Source organism: Panulirus ornatus, chromosome 50, assembly GCF_036320965.1.
Source record: "Panulirus ornatus isolate Po-2019 chromosome 50, ASM3632096v1, whole genome shotgun sequence".
In the NCBI taxonomy this organism is placed as follows: domain Eukaryota; kingdom Metazoa; phylum Arthropoda; class Malacostraca; order Decapoda; family Palinuridae; genus Panulirus; species Panulirus ornatus.
The window spans coordinates 3,814,941-3,828,020 of NC_092273.1; the positions used below are offsets into that span (position 1 = coordinate 3,814,941).

Below are 13,080 nucleotides of genomic sequence, written 5' to 3' on the forward strand. Positions count from 1 at the left end.
GCTCCTTTGTTTATTGCATACATGGTTTATGAATATATGTATATTTTGTTTTTCATGATATTTCTCATGTTTCGTTATTGCCAGTGTGGTCATTAGGTACTGGTGTCCAGGTGAGTGGCCCATTGGCCGCTTGTGGCCAGATGCATGTCCAGAGCGGCTCTAGTAGCCAGATGTGTGGCCAGTGGGTCGCAGGTAGTCAGGTGATATTTATGGGGTTAGTTTTGAAGCAGTACCCCTGACGCCAGCCTTCCTCGACCACCACCTGCCACCTCCCACACCCTGCCGTACTTAGTACTGTTTCCAGCCTCAGCCACTACCCGTCCATACCCTGCCAGGTTTGTTACACGGGCCTAACCTGCCGGGCCACACTGTTATCCGGCAGGGGCGATCAGGCAGCTAGGCGGGCCATGTTTCCCCTTGATCAGTGTTCCTTGTGTGGCGGACGTCCCTCCTGCTGTGGTGGTGCTCGCTCATGTGAACCTCACCCACTATTGGCTCTCTTGACCATGACCCTCTCGGCCACGCCTCCTCATGGCCACGAACCATACGGCCACGCCCCCTCACGGCCACGAAGCCCGCCTTTTTGAAAGATTCACCGTATGATGGTGGGTTCAGGGAGGTACCTCCCATTTTCTGGGTGGTGGCACACACACCTCGAATTGTGAAGGTGGTCGACGCCATGTCCACCCTCCGTGAGGCTGGTCGACGCCGTATTCTCCTTCCGTGAGGCTGGTCGACGCCATGTCCTCCCTCCGTGAGGTTGGTCGACGCCATATTCTCCTTCCGTGAGGTTGGCTGACGCCATATTCTCCTTCCGTGAGGTTGGTTGACGCCATATTCTCCTTCCGTGAGGCTGGTCGACGCCATGTCCTCCCTCCGTGAGGTTGGTCGACGCCATATTCTCCTGCCGTGAGGTTGGCTGACGCCATATTCTCCTTCCGTGAGGCTGGTCGAAGCCATGCCCTCCCTCCGTGAGGTTGGTCGACGCCATGTCCTCCTTCCGTGAGGTTGGTCGACGCCGGGTGCCTCCTCTGTGAGGTTAGTGGAGGCCCGACAGTACAAGGCGACAACGTACGGTGCGTGTGTCCCCACTTGCATCAGTTGGAGCAGAGCCATGTCCACCGGCTCTGGGTCGGACCTGGCCCATCTCGCCCAGAGGTGGGGGGGGGGGTGTGCCAAAGCCCCTCCTCCCCGGATGATAGTGGGCGTGTCACCCCTCCCCACACAAGTGACGTCAGAGGGCGTGTGTTGCACCTCGTGAGTGCAGGGTGAGGGTTGGTGGTATATTGGTCCCACCTCCCCCATGGAGAAGTACAGGGTGTCATTTGTAACAAACCTCGCGGGGTTAGTCGTGGGTTCGTGTCATTATCCTCTCCCTCCCTCCCTCCCTCGGGTGTTGGGGTAGGGGCCGTGTTTCAACCCCCGAGGGATTAGTCGTAGGCCCGTGTCACTACTCTTGCCATAGATTATTTTTAATTTTACCTTTTCAGATATTTGTGTAAACGGACAAAAGATTTCATTGATAGCCAGGGTGAAGGGTACGGTTAGGTGGAGGCTGGAGCTTACACTCAGCGCGATATATGACCTCGAGTGATGTGGCTGAAGGGACGTTGGACTCTTGTGGTAGTGTGATTGGTGTTTACTGATGTATGGAGCGTGATGGCTGGTGTGCCGAGGCTCACCTGCCGGACCAGCCAGAGCTCTCTCTCTCTCTCTCTCTCTCTCTCTCTCTCTCTCTCTCTCTCTCTCTCTCTCTCTCTCTCTCTCAAGCTTGCCTGCCTACACATCTGTGTGACCCCATGTGTTGGGTGAAAGCGTGGGCAGTCGCCATACTAGGTGCCGCTTCTTCCATGATCGCTCCTTGTTTCCACCATGACTGCGACATCCTGCTCCCTCCCAACACTACGGTGTCTGCAAAAAACCTTGGCCACCTCTCTCTCTCTCTCTCTCTCTCTCTCTCTCTCTCTCTCTCTCTCTCTCTCTCTCTCTCTCTCTCTCTCTCTCTCATTTTTAAAGGCGATGTCACACTTACATTTTATTAAAAACTTTGCCATCTCTCCTTTTGCCCTTCATTACTATCTGCAGACGTCTGAGCATGGAAGTGGTAAGGTTCCTAAAGTATTTTAGGTCCATGTTTTGGATCCATAAGGCCTTGATCTCTTGAATAGAACGAAGTCCTTGAGTGTTGCAGGAAGCAACTGCTTTATCGTGCGCTGTGAGCGCTCAGTGCGTCTAGAAATCTCACGTGCACGCCCATTTTCTTCCTTCAAGGCGAAAATTCTGTCTTACTCGTTAGAAAGTTAAGAGCCAACCATCTTGAAGCACAGGTGGAAGAAACACGGCGCCTAGAAGCGAAATTCCCAAAATGAAGTGGCAGCTTTCAATTGAAAGAGTAAAGATAGTACATCATTCCCTCAAGATAGCTTGTGGCACGCTGAGGCGGGTTGCTGGTTCTCACACCTTTCGAAAGACCAGTCTGTGTGACCAGTTGTACGATGATTTCATATGCTTGTACCCAGAATAAACCATCAGCTTACGTCTGTCGTGTAATTATTGTCTTTCGGTCAGCCTTTCATGTGTCAGAGGTCATTATGTTTGGTCATTATGCTTATTCTTATGATGGCTGAGGCAGTTTTTATTATTCAAATATATTGTGTCATCTCATTGTACTAGGCAGATACGTATGTTCTTTCGGTAGTGAGGGCTCAATCGTCATCCTGACCCAAGATATAGTGTGATACAGTCATTCAGCTCCTTATGGAGCCTCCAAGGTCAGCAAGATCCGTGTGGTGCGGTGTCTTCTGCCGCGTACCTGAAGATGCATCATTACCGGCGACTGACAACTGGATCACTCATGAAAACCGTCAGTTTATTACATTGTGGCAAGAGGAGCCTGGAACATGCTGCACTGGAACCTTGGCAAGAGGAGCCTGGTATATACTACACTGGAACCCTGTCAGGAGGAGACTGGAACATGCTGCGCTGGAACCTTGGCAAGAGGAGTCTGGAATATATTGCACTCGAACCCTGTCAGGAGGAGCCTGGAACATGCTGCGCCGGAACCCTTCACTTCTGACATCATCTGAGCAGACTGTGGGTTATCGCAGGCCACAGTAAGCTCCAGTTTTTACGACCTTACGAATCTCAGTGAGTCGTCTTTCTCGAGGGTCGTATCGTCCTGGTTAAGGGTCGTATCGTCCAGGTCAAGAGTTGTATCGCCCTGGTTAAGGGTAGTATCGTCCAGGTCAAGGGTCGTATCATCCTGGTCAAGGGTCGTGTCGTCCTGGTCAAGGGTCGTATCGTCGTGATCAAGGACAAGTGGTGAAGACTCATAGATATTTAAATCGTCTGTGGTAGTAATTTCTACCAGCTCAAGATCGAGGAGTATGGCAGACAGTCCATGTTGTAGAGTAGATGCCCAGTTGTTTATCTTTACATTTATCTGTAATTGGTTATCATTGGTCTGGCTCACGTCTTGCTCAAGGTCCTCACCATCTCGCTCTGGCAACACTTGGCACGTCGACGAGTCATTTGTGAGCGTCGCTGAGCCACAAGTGTTTGGTCTTTTATTTTAATTCATCTACTTACGTGAGCATTTTCCTTTATTTCAGTAGTTATTAATTCGTAACTTCCTTAACTCTCTATGCTTCTATTACTGCAATTACCTACTTTCAGTAACCCTACCTGCTGGGAGTTAAATGATATTATCTCGATGAAATGTGGCAAGATGGGAGAAAGTAACGCTAAGAAAATGGAAATATGTGCCACAGAGCCCTGAGAGGGTAATGTCAGTTGCCAGGCTGTTACTACAATGAGTTGTCTAGTGGTAGACCACATTATATACATACGATAAGTTCTTGAGCACGACGGTACGGCCTTTGAACTTAATGGTGCGATTTGTAAGCAGGGGTCTGGGTACGACCATGATGTGCTTTGCCTTGACCAAATCCTAAAGGGGTCAGGTTAAAACATCACTCCGGGACGTACCGGCCTTGTGCTCCAGAGTCTTACCGTCATGTCAGTGGTAAGGCTTAAGATGATATGTTTGTCATCTTTTTTTTTTTTATGTTGGAGGCTCCAGTAACGGTCTAAAGTCCACATCAAGGCCGGGCCTTAATGAAAATATAGAGGGAATTATGAAACGGAAAAGAAGACAAGGGAATGTATTACGAATTTTTGAGAAAGTGAAAAACTTGTCTTTTGAAATGTGGCAGGTCATTGTTATTGGGAAAGACACGAGAGGGTAGAGTTCCAAAGCTTCGACGTGTAGGGAAAGAAGGTATCAAAACGGCCCACCCTTGAATTGCTGACGGCCATTCAATAATCATGTGACGCAGCAGCTTGCCGAGTATTGCGTGGTCTAGCTAGTGGTTTGGGATCACAAGCAGCCAGCTCTCCGGAGCAAAAACCAAAGTAATACCTATAGAAGAGGGAAAGTGAAAAAAACATTGCGGTGTAGGGCAAGGGGGGCAGGTTTGGAAGGTAGCCCGTCTGAGAGACGAAAATTGTGAGTTTGCGATAGAGAGATGGCTAGAAACTGGGTCTTAGAGGCATTGAACTAAACAAGATTTTGTGTACTCCATTGAGATATCCTATCCAAGTCTGAGTTTATTGAGGAAGCTGTGTTAAGACGAGATGTAGATCGAGTGAGAGAAGAAGAAGCAGAATTGAAGGTTGTACATGAATGCAGCGTTGATTCGTCAGCGTGTGAGTGCATCACATCGGATTATTTGTGGAGGAGAGGAAATCGTTGTAAAAAGGAGAAAAAGTGTAGGGACAGGACAGAACTTTGAGGAACACCGCTGTTGATGAAGAAAAGTGGGGAGGCTGATCCATGAACAGCCACGGAGATAGATCGGCCAGAAAGGAAGCTAGATGTGAAGGAGCAAAGTGGAAGAGGGAAGCCAAAAGAAGGGAGCTTAGAGATGAGACCCCGATGCCATACCCTGTCAAAAGCCTTAAGATATGTCACGGGCAAATACGCATGACTCTCCAAAATCTTTCAGGGATGATGACCAGACATTAGTAAGATTGGAAAGAATATCACTAGTAGCTCCCGCCTTACGTAAGTCAAACGTGATCAGAGAGAAGAGTGATTTTCGAGATATTTAAGATGTCGGAGTTGAGGAGGGATTCAATTACTTTAGAAATGGTGATGTCAAAGCAGTAGGACGATAGTTACAGGGGTTAGAACGGTCACCCTTCTTAGGGATGGGATGTATCAGTGCATGCTTCCAAGAAAGATTTTTTTTTTTAAGAAATTGAACAGACGAGCAAGCACAGGTTCAAGTTCAGAGGCACACTCACTAGACGGGGATGGATTCCATCAGGACCATAAGCCTTGCTTGTGTCCAGAGAAAAGCACTTTACGGACAGTCCATAAAGAGATTACGGGAAGAGGCATAGGATTAGAAAGAGGATCATCAGGGGGTGAAATAATGTTTGTCATCCAAGGTGGAGTTAGATGAGAAACGGGAAGTTGCTCTTTCTACGGGAGAGACAGCTATAGTACCGTCAGAACGGAAAAGTGAAGGGAAGGCAGACCGACAGAAGTTGTTAGAGATGCCCTTAGCTAAAGACCAGAAAGACCCATCAGTGGATGACGAGGAGAGGTTATCGCACTGCATTTCAATAAAGGAACGCCTCGCCTCCCGGATAACGTGATTGCAGTGATAAAAGCTGAATGGGAGCCAGAGGAAGACGATTTTTTTCAAGCCCGATATGCCTTGTCCCTTTCGTGAATGGCCTCAGAACAGGAACGGTTGAAACATGGACTGGATGAAGTCGTCTTAGAGGAAGAGGGGATAAATGCTTGCATTCCTGCAAGAATAACCTCTGTTGTGCGTTTGGCGGAGACAGAAGCATCACACATAAGAGGCTAATTTACTCAAGGAAAGTCAGAAAAGAAGTTACATAAGTCATTCCACTCATCTTTGTTGAGGTGCCAGTATTTACGCTTAGATGGGGCTGTGGAGTGGGGGGGGGGGGGGTTATCGTTTGAATAGATACAAAAATATATCATGTCCTCCATTGTTCCCCAGACTGTCTATTTTTTCGAACATCGACTGCTAGATGAATCATAAACCTAGGAGCTGTACCATACGCGTTTTTTTTATTTATATATAAAAAAGAAAGTTCTATTGAGCGGTAACGCTGTGTGCATCTTGGAATGCGTTCTAGCGCATACAGTTGCCAGTAAGTAGTTTACCTAAACTTTACACTTGTAAGATTTCAGTAAAAATTTTTAGCGTCATGAGTGATGAATCGTTTTTAGTAACTGAAAATAATGTGTACTGACTATGCCGTCATAAAACTAAAGGTATTACTAGTTTTCTGCGATGTATCGATTTTGAGCGAGGGGTAGAATGATGGCGTAGTGGCCAATCCTGCAAGTCGTATGCCATATTTACACCCTGCCCTTCAGCTTTCATAAAAAGTAAACCCCATTCAGTAAGTTGGATCAGTACGGATATAGGATGGTAGACGTGTGTCCTGCCAGAGAAGAAGGTCGCCAAGTCATCGTCAAGCTGTAATTATTACCATAATTCAACAAATTATAGGAGTGTGGAGGGGTAGTTGCCAGCTAGCCAGTATCCAAGGCCAGCGGGCTTGAAGGCGGGACTGTGTGCGCGCCTTCCCAACCTAACCCATAACCCACTGCGTAGGACCATGTGGACATGCTGTGGCACACATCCTGTACATTGTTCGCAATTATTCTCTGGAAAGACAGAGATACCTGATTCCCGATATTACAATTGTATAGATGTTTGCATAACTAAATTTTAAAGGTACAACGTGATGACTTTGTTATTTGAAGTAGGAAAAGGTCAGCAAGTACGCGCATCGCACGCTACCAGTGGGGAATACCGCTGCCTCTTTAAAGCGTGTAGTTTCTGTTGACATGTTCTGTAATGAACACTGTAAATTCGTATACGTCATTGGAATCGTAAAGAAGGTGTGTTGATATATTGTTATGCTAACTATTAACGTTGCTTTGATACTTGAACAAAAGGCAATAAGAAACGAAATGTTACGTAATCAGTCTTTTAATGATAAAGTAGCTTTAAGTTGTTGTGATGAGTAGATGTGAGAACGTCGCTGGTTTGGAGGTGCTGAGTAGATGTGAGAACGTCGCTGGTTTGGGAGGTGCTGATGTTAGTAACGCAGTTCCCACTCCAGGCTGGAGACATTTCTTACGATTTAGCAACTTAAGAGAATTCATTATCTCATTTTATCATTGTAGTTTAGTTTGTTGGTTCGTATTAATCCTCGTTGTACTCCACGAAATTTTCAGGGACTTTGCTTCATCCCATGAGGGTGGTACCGCCGTACGACGATTAGGTAACAAGAGCTAGCGCTTAAGGTTCAGATCATAGACCATCCAGTCTTAACAAATTTGATTAACATTACATGTCTCATTTTAATGTCACCATATCCTGTTGGTTTTACACCGTCTCATTTCCACTATTATGATATTGCTAATCCATTTCCTCTTTATCTATCTATCTATCTATCTATCTATATAGATTATATTTAGTAAATTTCATATCAACGTAACTTTATTCCACGAGCGTGATGACTGATCTCGTTGAACGCGACTTGTGAAACACGACAGGATTCGTTCACTATGACCTTGAGCACAATTACTGCACTTGTTCAACATAGTTACTGAACGCAAGTTGAGCACAATGATTTCACTTATTAATTACATTTACGAGACTCGTTTGACATGATGCCTGGACCCGAACACAATTACTGGACTCCCAGAGTTGCGATAATTGTTTACGTTGAACACGCTGGCTGGAATTGTTGAGTACGGTGGCTTAACCCAGGAAGTGTAAGGAGAGAAACCAGCCGCTGCTCTAGTCTAACTCCGGGAGATCACCATCCCAGCTGTTACGTAACCCCTTGAGTCCGGGTGTGTACTCTTGAGTACGATGAGAAACCCATTATTGTGACAGCTGACCTAACTAGTCTAATGATGTACTAGATTTTTTGACGAGTCGGATGCCTTAACTTTTCTGAAAGTTAACCCGCAGTCGGATGATTTAATCTGTGAAATCTGATATCTTAATCCCCTTTGAGTCATGAGTCAGCCCATTGATTTAACTCTTTAATTGCAACAACCTAATGACTCCAGTGACAACCCACAATGACAGTCCGTAGAACATGACAGCACCTCTTGAGTATGCTGTCCTAACCCTTTGAGTAAGACAACTTTTATGTAATAAAAGGCGCTCTTGTCTGTCCATCCGTCCGTCGTTAAAAGACACTGCGAGGAAGTTGCCAGACGTACGACTTTAAACACTGTACACAGTTGCTCATATTTTATCCACTTCCTGAGCAGGATGAATATTACTGGCAGCTGGGAAGAAATATTTTGGGGAAGATATTTTGTTGAGCGGGAAGGCTGTGCCGGCAATGTGGGAGGTTTGAAGCGAGAAAATGGAGGGGAGAGTGTTTGGAACTCCGAACCCTGTTGTCAGGCGATGTGAATGTTTTGACCAGGGAGGAAGTGGTAGTGGTAAGGGAGGGTGTGGTGCTTAGGGTGGAAGGGCATGATGGTGTTCAGGGAAGGTGTGCAAGCCAAGATAGGAGGGCATGGCAGTCGTTAGGGAGATTGTGGTATCTGAGCAGAAGCAAGGAGAAGAGGGCTCGGAGGGCCAGAATCTGCTAGTAACAACCGTAAGCACAGTAGGTTAATCCATTGATTAAACTTCATTGATATTTCAACTGATGTTCATATACGTGTCTTGGTGCTTATGTGATGATGAGGACAGAGAGGAGTACGGACACACGGGTAATAAAACACTGTTTTTATTAAGTACAGAGTTGATTGATGTAGCTCAGATGGTTGGTGCAGATGATGCAGCGTTAGGTATGAAGATGAGGCGTGTTGAGATGTGTTTAGCACTGGTGTAGGTGCAGGAGGTGGGAGGTGGGAGTTGCGTTGATGACGGGTCTCACAGAACTGCTGTAGAAGGGAGGCTTTACCGACTAGATTCTGAGTTAGTGGGCAGTTGTCTTGTTTGCTTACCATCCTCATTATCCCTACTCCGAAACACTATCCTCATTAATCCTACCCTCCTCATTCTTTCTATCCGCACTCTCTTAATCCCTATCACAATGTATTGCAGGAGGCATAGCCGCAGGTACCCAAGTTCGAACGGCCTTAGGACATACTTTTGGTGTGGTCATAGGTGTCCTGCCGAAGTTACAGGAGCCATAGTATGCTGAAGCAGATGCCGAAGGAGATGACCCACCGAACTCTGAGTTGAGGGGGGGGGGGGGGGGGTGAGCGCCTTCAGTCCTATGGCCGAGACTTGTTTAGGCACCAGAGCGGCGTGCTTGTGATCTGAGTCGAATTGCCTTGTTGACTGACTGACTGAATGCACAGCATTGCACTGATGCCCGGGCACAGACGGGACGAGATGAGTCGGCCACGCTTATAGCGTTAAATGTTTGTGCGTAGCCGCATCCCACTACGTTGGGCCCCAGGAGAATCATAGAAGAGTATTTATTGGCGGAGGTCTGACGCGGGTAAACTTCTCGGTGTAATTGTACCTGGTGTGTGACCTACTTGAGTCACATAGGGTCATACGAGGTTAATGTCACATGCTTGATGAGGTGATAACGGGTGTTTCATGCCGGCTGTGAGTGATCCAAGAGAGAACGCTCTCTGGAGCGACACCGTCACACATATCTGTAAAGTATCTCTGGTGAGATGATGTGGATCCCCGGAAAGGTGGAAGTGACTCCCTCAGTGCCATGATGTGACTCTTGGTATTGTTAGTCTTGTTACGTGTGTACCCGAAGGGTCACTGACATGCCAGGCCAGGCAGGGAGAGAGGGGGTACCGACTGGCCCTGGCATAGTCCGCGGAATTTGCAGCATTGGCAGCCATCCAGTCTTGAGGAGGGAGAGATCAATGTTTAAGAACCGAGTAATTCACGCTTTATTGTAGGATCTCTCTCTCTCTCTCTCTCTCTCTCTCTCTCTCTCTCTCTCTCTCTCTGCACGTATGCCTGTTTTTTGTTTTATGTTCTTAGCGAGTGAGTGCTGGAGCGACACACACACACACACACACACACACACAGATGACCAACTTTCTGAGGATAAGCGGCAGCGCAGTACCGATGACCCTGTGTCATAGTAGTAATTTACACACAACCATCCATTCTGCTCTGCCACCGAAATTTGGAAAGTTCGTCAGCTTCGCAGAAATATTTAGCTCGCTAAAAGTGAAATTCCGGCCGGATGAAGAGTAGCGGAGATAACGATTTTCACGCTGAGAAAGGGTTTTTGCATTTATATGATGATGTATTTACTGTCATGGAACATATAGATAACAGTCACGTGTCAGGGAGTTAGCGCTTACCGTTTGTTGTGAACATTTTAATTATCATGACCAGGTCATCACGGTAACTTATATCTGAATTGGTTGTCATTGTCCCAGCAAGGTTGTTTGCAGAGGACTGGTTAAAGATAAGTTGTAGAACATTTATCATCTTTTACAACTCAGTCGCTTAATTTGTTTCTTTAGGAATAAATAATGTATTATATATTACCCTTCAAGATATTTCTATATGGTGTATGAGTTGTGTGCTTCAAAAAATTTTCGTTATGGGATGAGGCTATTTGAAGTATACCATGAATTTAATGATGTTTATGGGATACGATAATTCAAGAAGTCTCGTCTAAGAATAGTTAAGGTATTTTATATTTTTTATATTATGTGCGTCGGATTTCCTGAAGCCTGGAATGTCAGCGAACATGGCAACGCACCATGTGGCTTATTGAAAGCTCAGCGATAAGTTCCACCAAGCCTAGTATTTCATCATTCCCACCAAGCCTAGCTGTTTCATCATTCCCACCAAGCCTAGCTGTTTCATCATTCCCACCAAGCCTAGCTGTTTCATCATTCACACCAAGGCTGGCTGTTTCACGCCAACAGTTCCTGTTATAACGCATTACTCGGTAGCCTGAATTATATTGATATTTTTCACACGAACAGTTTATTGTTAAATGTACCTGCTGAAGACAGATTAGTTTTTGGTAATATGTTTTTTTCTCTTAGATCGAAGAATTCAGTTCACATCTGTTAGTACAAATTCTTTTCATTGTTTTGAGGAGTAAGAAATATTGTTCGTTGATGATTTACTGAGACGAATCGTTTAGTAGTTTCCCTCGTAAGGTGACAGCCAACACGAGGAACCAGTAAACTAAATCTTGTTTTCGTTTCCTTTAAAACATTGAAGAATGAGGATTGGCAGTGTGTTCATTTGTGACGTGCTACGGATTGTTCTATATCGGACCGGATATCCGTGGTGGAAAATTTGTTTGATGAGTATGGGAGAAAAGACCAAGTGGCAACATCGGTCGGCAGGTCCCTCCTGAGTCGATGTGTAGACTTTGCGGCGCCCTCCCCTTCCCCCATCCCCGCCTAGGGCGGGGCTGTAGTTTTGTGTAGCGGGTGTGTGTGGTGGGGTGAGGGAGTTGTGGGGGGTGTGGGGATGGTGGCCGAGGGTGCGAGAGCTGGCGTGCTGCTGTAGTGGAGGAGAGTGGTGAAGCAATGTCGTGGTAGGTCAGGGGCTTCGCATGGTGGTGCGAGGGGGTTGTTGGGTTACGAAGGGTGCTGAATGGGTCGGTGATTGGAAGGGGAGGACGGGAGTTAGGTTGGTGATCGAGAGGGGAGTAAGCTTGGTGATAAGCAGGGAGAAAAGCTTAGTGATTAGTCGGGGGGGGGGGGGTGTTATGTTGGTGTTTGGGAGGGTAGATATGGAATTGGCAGACAAACTGGAAGGGTACAGAATTATATTCACGTTTGGGAGGGAAAGAATGGGTAGTTATCTTGTGATTGGAATGATAAAGTTGTACCTCCGAAGACGGAAGTGGAGTTGCCTGGATAATTTGATAGTGGGACGAGATGCACATTGTGCCAGAACGTATCTAGATCCTGAAATTACAAAAAAATGGTTGTAAATTTGCGTATTCTTTCATCACGCAATTTAGTACATTGTGAAATAACTCTTTAGGACAAGAGTGGAGGAATGTATTCTACTTATACAAAGATGAAGATTATTCAATATTATATGCTTATTATTTTTCATTGGTCAAGAGATTGACACCATTCAAATATACCGATGACTCACTGACAACTCAGTTACTGTTACGTAAGTTGTAGAACTGAGATGGTATTTTCGAGTATTGATTCTTGTACGTTTTTATTTCATTGTTTGATAAAACTTGTTCATAGTAGTGTTATTTTGGTTCAGCATTTGGAGCCTAATGTTAGGACCAACACGTCGTTAGGACACGTGCACAATATTAACTTCTTGTGCACGACAGTACGACCCTTGAGCATAATGGTAGGGACCTAAGGTATGATCATATGGCATTAGACCTGACCCTTAAGGGTTAGGTCCAACCCAACGTGCTCATACTCAGGGTCGCACCATTTTGCTCGAGGATTAAGTTGAATAAGATTTGGGTAGTTGGATGTCACTATATACAAAAACTAAATATGGTATTTGCGTAGAATAGCACCACGATGACTTGGCTTTCAGCACACAGACACAATCAGTCCTTGCTCCTGTTTGAGTGAATTTAGTGCAACACTTGTGTCCATAATGGATTTCTTAACGGAGAATTCATTGACGGTCATTTTTGGGCCATGCCTGTCTCGTGCTGTGTAAATGGTTCTTGGGGAGAAGTTTAGTCTCATTGTCACCGCTTAATTTTCGGGTTACATATTATTAGGATTTTGTTGTTCTTTATAATGGCGAAATCCTACTTTTTTCCGTCTTATTTTCATTACCACGGCTCAGCGAGCCAGCCCAAATTCTAGGAATATCTTCGACGTTTGCGAAGTTCCCCTCCGACTTTATTTGTCTGCCTGGTTTATCATGCTGAAGCAGCTGAGTGTAGGCCCACCACCGTCTGAGGACGCTTACAGCAACGCAGTAAATGTTCACGTACTGTCATTTGAACGTCATGTGTACTATCCTTTACTTCGGTATTTTATTTATAGATCATCCTGATTCATTAATACACATTATTCGTCATACTTTATGAACAATA

The 13,080-nt window shown here is 45.8% G+C and overlaps 1 protein-coding gene across 1 annotated transcript in view; it reads left to right on the top strand.

Annotated features, from left to right (window-relative positions):
• The window catches only part of Flo2 (flotillin-2), a 68,234-nt gene that overhangs the window by 39,362 nt on the left and 15,792 nt on the right, over window positions 1-13,080 (top strand). The gene's annotated exons all lie outside the window — the stretch shown is intronic.